We start from the raw sequence: 6,433 nt of genomic DNA on the forward strand, positions 1-6,433 counted from the left end.
ATTGTGATTTTAAAATGGAGAAGCAGATCACGTCTGTTGTGAAAGCAAGTTTCTTTCAACTTAGGCCTCTTACTAATCTTAAGGTCTTTTTATCCCTCACAGACTTTGAGAAGGCTATACATGCTTTTATTACAACACGCCTTGACTACTGTAATGCTCTGTATGGAGGTGTTAGCCAGGCCTCCCTCTCGTCTCCTTACTGGAACTCGTAAGGGAGATCACATCACCCCTGTTCTTGCCCCCCTCCACTGGCTCCCAGGTCATTTAAGGATTGATTTTAAGATTCTATTCCGCTTCTTAAATCGCAACTAAAACACATTTGTATTCCTTGGCTTTTGATCTGGCATGAGAACTGTATGCTGATTTGTCTGGTGTTGTATTCTGTCTATTTATTGTTTCATGTCAAAGTACAGCACTTTGGTCAACATGTCTGTTTTAAATGCTTTTGAAATTAAATTTGATTAAAGAAATGCCTATAAACAAGGGCATGTTTATCTCCTATCCCAGAATGCTGTGTGGACGATCCAGGCCCTCCTCCGCAGCGCTGTGGAGGAAGGTCTGGCAAAGCGAGACCGGTTCAAGGGTTAGTCCTGAGTGTTTACATCTGGTTCCCACCAGTAGTGTTTTCAATTTAAATAAGACAAATGAATTGCAATCATTCCAAACTGTGTGTGTAGTGTTTGAAATGATGAAGGCCATGGGTGTAACTGGGCCACTTGCACCAGAATGAGTAACAGCAGAATCACTGCTGGCCAAGTAGGCCACATTTGCATGATGCCACAAACTTTACCTGACACGAAAAGCAAGCTGAAGCAAAGACCGTATCGCAACAAGCCGACTCCTGCACACCTCTGCGCTCACTCCACACATCCCATAAACAACTCCAACTGGGGATCAGAGACCTGAGGGGGGCCTGACATGTACTCCATCCCACAAGTGAATCCATTGACTTTTGATTGAGTTGGTGATTTATTGATTTTAAATATTTAGCCGTTACATTTTTCATCTACATTTTCTGCCTTGCAGCCATAATGACCCAAATTCCCCACAGATCCACGACATTCATCTTCTGACCATTCAGTAAATGTCATCTCTCCATGCCCAATTTCCAACGGCTCCTTTCACTCCCCAATACTGTATAAACACTCTTCTCACATACAGTAGAACTGCATTTTTTCAGAAGCTCCTTTGTTACGTTAAATACAGCTGGTCCTGATCTGTTTGCAGCATTTTTATGTGTTTTCAGATCTTCATTTACGTTTCAGTTGACTACTTTCTATGTTCATTTTTATTCTGGGACAAGCGTTTGAAAAGATTCATGTAAAAATCAATAGTCATTCCTGTATTTTTACTTTGAATTACAGTCTAATTTATGCTCATTGAATGTATTGTAAGAATGCTTGGGTGGTGCTCATAACCTTTGTTTACATCCCAACCAGCCTTTTTTTTTTTACTTCAGAAGATGGGGTTTTTAATACATGAAGAAGAAAACAATATCTTCACGCTCACCTCGCTCCATGTTCACTTGCTTTGCCTCCTCATACAGAAAAACCACTTCGGCAGACACGGTTACAGGTAACCTAGAAGCTAAAATTAGCCACTAAGCTAACTCAGGCTCAGTAATGACACAAGCTGCTGCCATCCATCTCCACAACAACAAAACTGCAGCGCACACACAGACACGACACGACACACCACACACAAACACACACACACACACCACACACACACACACACACACACAACACAACCCACACACAAACACACACACCACACAACCCAAACACACACAGGCATCACTCAGTCAGGTTGAACGTGCTTACCTGACTACACAAGCATGCACGCACACAAAGAGTTGCTCCCTCATCCACTTTGTGTGCTACAATGACTGACTAAATACAGGCTTAGCCCCCCTAAACAAACACACAGACACACACTTACACACACAAGCATCTTCACAAGTTTCACGGCTCAACCTCTAAGTGAGTACTAGACTAGCATTAAGAATTTTAAAAAACAAACAGTCCGTCTCTCCTTTGTGCAAAAACCACTGTCTCTCTCTACACAAAACATAAAGTCAAAACACAACACACACACAGCCGCCAGGAGGTGCTGCAGTGTAGCACGCTCTGCCAGCCAGTAAAGCCGAGTGAACACAGCTGAGGGGAGGCTGCCCAATCACCTTGCCTTAATCACACACACACCCCACAACACAACACACACACACACACACACACACACACACACACACACACACACACACAAATATAGACCATGAGCACTGCAGTCTCATCAATGCTGCTGCTTCCTTTCATGGCTACAACAGTAAGCAGAATTTGAGTGTGTAGCTAACACTGTGTGTGTGGTTATCAATGCTAAGCTAACACATGTGCTACCTGAGTGCACGACCAGACTCCCAACCTGGGTTTCATACAGATCTAAAACCACTCCGCTTCTGTAAGGAAGGATTAATGTACACATGTTCTTAAAGTGGCTGAATAATAGAAGAAGTTCATCTAAGTTACAGGAGAACCAGCTGCACTAACTTCCATGTTCAATATACAGCGTATCCACGCGGAAGTGACACTAGACACTCCCCTGATACCCACTCTGATAACTAAACTCATGGTTTTGGCCGATTGAGACTACCAATCAATACCAGTGCTCTTTTTTATCATTTTTTCTACTTAGGTAGGTAGGTAACGTGATGCTGTAACAACACATCTCTACTAGAATTAAAGGCATTTATTAACCAACATTCTTTTAGGTTTGTAGAAAAACATTTAGTTTTTTTGACTGAAGTATGTATATTTAAAGCAACGTCTGAAAACAACACAGACTAAGACACAATATCGAATGGGAAAGAGTCACATTTAGCCACTGGAATGCCTGTTTATAATAAGCGTATTGTCTCTGACAATGATTCAGTATATCAGACGGGCGGATCAGTAATTAGGACGATCTTGTTTAGCAGAGACCTGAGAACAGTGTGAATATTGCAGTAACTTGTGATAATACGTGCAGTGCACATGGTAATGCCGAATCTAACGCCCGCTGCACATCTGCACCACTTAGACAAGCTGTGCTGCACACTCATAAACTGAGGCAGGGCTGCAACAGCCACCATTTACATTACCAATCAATCAATAAATGTTCAGAGAAAAGCACCGATCACAGTTTCTCAGAGCCAAAGGTGACGTTTTAGGCAAGGCAAGGCAAGGCAGCTTTATTTGTATAGCACATTTCAGCAACAAGGCCGAAAGAAGAGAATGTGTCACAATCTGTAGAAGATCATAAGTCAAACAATTGGAAACATTTTTGAAAAGCCCGTTGGTAGAACATCAAGGCAACAGGTCGAGGTTTTCAGATGTTGAATAATTCCTCCAGGTTTGTATGGTGTCGTGTGAAATTCTGTCATATTGGAACTATTTTTGCTTAACACTGTGACAACACATATCCTGGACTTGATATGGAGGGCACTGAGTTTGTCTAATCTTTTGAATTTGTTCTTTGAAGAAGGAGGCAAAGTCAGCAGGCCTTGGTAGATAAAAGTTCAGTGCTACTGGTACTGGAGGTTTGTTAAACTATCAACAGTAGCAAACAAAGCACGGGAATTATTATTGTTTCTAGAGATAATACAGAGAAAAAGGACCTTCTTGCATTCCTCAGTTCCAAATTATAAATGCGAAGTCTCTCTTTATAGGAGTTATAATGGACCAGGAGATTGTTTTTTCGCCACCTCGTTCAGCTTTCCTACACTCTCTTTTTCTGTTCTCACCAGTAGGACATTCTCCATGGGATCTTTTCTTACCAGATACAACTTTGACCTTAGTGGGAGCAATGGATCCATAACATTTGTGATTTTACAGTTGAAATTATCTACAACATCTGACTGATAGCCCAGAGAGGGCTGGTGGGAGGAGAAAAGCTGTATAAATGTGTCCTGGGTGTTTTCAGTTATACCGTTTTTTGATTATCTTTGTTTGACACTTTTGGGCACAGAGATAGTGCCGTTAAAGAAAACACAGGAAAGATCTGAGAGAGCAACGTCAGTACCACAACCTTGGAAATTCAGACCTTTGGAGACATCAAGTCCAGAGTGTGCCCCTTATTGTGGGTGGGCTCCGTCACATGCTGAGTGCAGTCCATAGTTCTCAAAACACAACACAGCTCTTTTGTCCCCCTGTCCTGGGGGCTGTCAACATGAATGTTAACACCCGCAATGATACACAATCAAAGTTAATGCAGATAATAGACAGCAGTTCAGTGAAGTATCAATGAAGGTTGCAACAATATTTAGGTGGCCTGTAGATATTTAGAAACATCGCTTGAGGGGAAGATTTAATTGAAGAGCAACATATTCAAAAGAAACAAAATTTCCATAACATATTTGCGTACAGTGGAATGAGTCATTAAACAAAATGGCGACTCCACCTCTTTCTTATTCACTCATTCTCACTCATAAAACTGAAGTTAGGGGGAGCTGACTCGATGAGAACAGCAGCGGCTGTTATTATGGTCTAACCAGGTTTCAGTTAAAAACATAAAATCTAGATTGTGTTAGTAATAAATCATGTTAAAAATGATTTTCCTGCCAAAGACCTGACGTTGTAGTAAGGTAGTGGTGTTTTATTTTTTGGGACAGGCTGTAGTGACGAGGAATGGATGCTAAATTTGCTAAGTTTGCAGTTAAGTGCTTATTCACCATTCTTTTCCTATTACCATCAAACAGAAATTGAGGAAGAATTGAATCACAGGGCCCGGGCTTGTCTTGATCACTAGTCCTGCAGCCAAAGCCCGGCACATATCAGATAGTGCTTGCCAGATTTTGCACACAAGCATCCTTATCAGTCTGGGGGAAGGAGTTTTCTGACCTACTGTAGTGGTGCTTGGCGTACTTTGCCCGGGGTTGAGCCATGGGTGGTAGGAAGGGGTGCATAATGATGGGGGGAAATAAGGGAAAGGTGTGTGGAGACATCAGTAGAGACAGCGATGAATCCTCAGAAGGTCGGGGTTGGGAAGGTTTGAGGGGTGTGTGAGGGGTGAAGAGGGGAGTGGAGGTTTCGTGTCTCTTGCTTCTGGTCTCCCATGGTCAATCTTTGCACAGGCGGGGGCTGTGCTGGATCACTGCCGCACTTTGTTGTGTCTTCCTTTTGTTTTGTGACCTTGGCAGAGGGAGCAGATGTGTAGCGCAGAAAGTAAAGCAGATTAGAGGTGAACAGCTTTACTCCTGGCTTTAAGGGAAAGTCTATCTGCTTTAAAAAGATGTCTGCGCTCCAGAAAATGTTTAATTGTCAATGAACTTCAGAGAGTGGACGTACATTCAGTTGAAAGCCATTGTTTAGTCCCAACAGTCGGCTGAATCTCTCATCTCCTCTTCTGACTGACGGTATAGGACCACTGATAAACACATTGCGCTTAGGGGGGGACTGTGTCAAGCAGTTCCCTAAAGTCCAGTTTCGCAATTCAGACTGTTGCTTACAACATCATTTGACCCTATAGCAGAATAATGTTCTTCACAGTGGGGGTGTCGCCACGATATCTGGGATTTTTGGGTCAAGTCAGACACCATGTCTTTGGGAAAACATAGTTTTTGGTGTTTTTACGTTTTTTAAATTTTTCAGCAGGTCACCCACAATCAGGGTTGAGGCCCAGTTGTTAGCTTTTAACTTTTTGAATGCTCCAGTCCTTACCCTGCTGTGTGGGTATGAGACGCAGTCCCGGTCATCAGATGACTGTCCAGCGTCTTGCAGCAGAGGAGCAAATCTGGATCCAGTTGCACCAGGTTGTTGGGGGGGCATTTTGTTGCTTATTTTCCTTTTGCAGCTGTCCACGGCTGTGTCCTACTAGGGACAGGGTTGAAGAGGCGCTCTGCCAGATGATAATGCAGGCCAGCACGGTCATATCACAAATCTCAGGGCGCTGTGGCCCGGCCCGTTAGGCGTCCTCCCATTTCCAGGAAAATGATTACTCTTGGCTTCGCACCAGACGAGTTCCCGGGGGACCGCCACTTGTTGATGTATTACCAGTTCCACCCTCCTGTTTTTGTAGTTGTTGGTGCTAATTAGCCGTGTGTTTAGCATACTTCTGTCCATTGTTATGGGTCCAGGTAAAGTGGGTGTCATTTTCCCACAAGATCCGTTATCTTCCACGTTCACTTCTAGAAGGTGAACCTGGTTTCCAGAAGTGCAATCTTCTGAAGAGTTTGTAGTAGTCTTCTACGGGAAAGGAGGCATCTTGCTGCTAATTAGCTTTAGCTACAATCACTGTAGGACAGGCTTGAGCTATTGGTAGGCCACGCTCACGCAGAAAAATTTAAATATGGCAATGCCTACTATGTCTACAAAAAATGTATAGTCAGTGTTTTTGAAGTGGCAAGAGCCGCTGCTCATAGTTTCTCAGAGGAAAAGACACGATTATCAGCAAAATATGC

At 43.1% G+C, this 6,433-nt stretch overlaps 1 protein-coding gene and 1 long non-coding RNA gene across 2 annotated transcripts in view; one reads left to right on the forward strand and one right to left on the reverse strand.

The window, feature by feature from the left end:
- chd6 (chromodomain helicase DNA binding protein 6) overlaps window positions 1-6,433 on the reverse strand; it is a 150,379-nt gene that overhangs the window by 102,210 nt on the left and 41,736 nt on the right. The gene's annotated exons all lie outside the window — the stretch shown is intronic.
- Window positions 1-6,433, forward strand: part of LOC116687348 (uncharacterized) — a 20,884-nt gene that overhangs the window by 12,170 nt on the left and 2,281 nt on the right. The gene's annotated exons all lie outside the window — the stretch shown is intronic.

Source organism: Etheostoma spectabile, chromosome 4, assembly GCF_008692095.1.
Source record: "Etheostoma spectabile isolate EspeVRDwgs_2016 chromosome 4, UIUC_Espe_1.0, whole genome shotgun sequence".
NCBI lineage: Eukaryota > Metazoa > Chordata > Actinopteri > Perciformes > Percidae > Etheostoma > Etheostoma spectabile.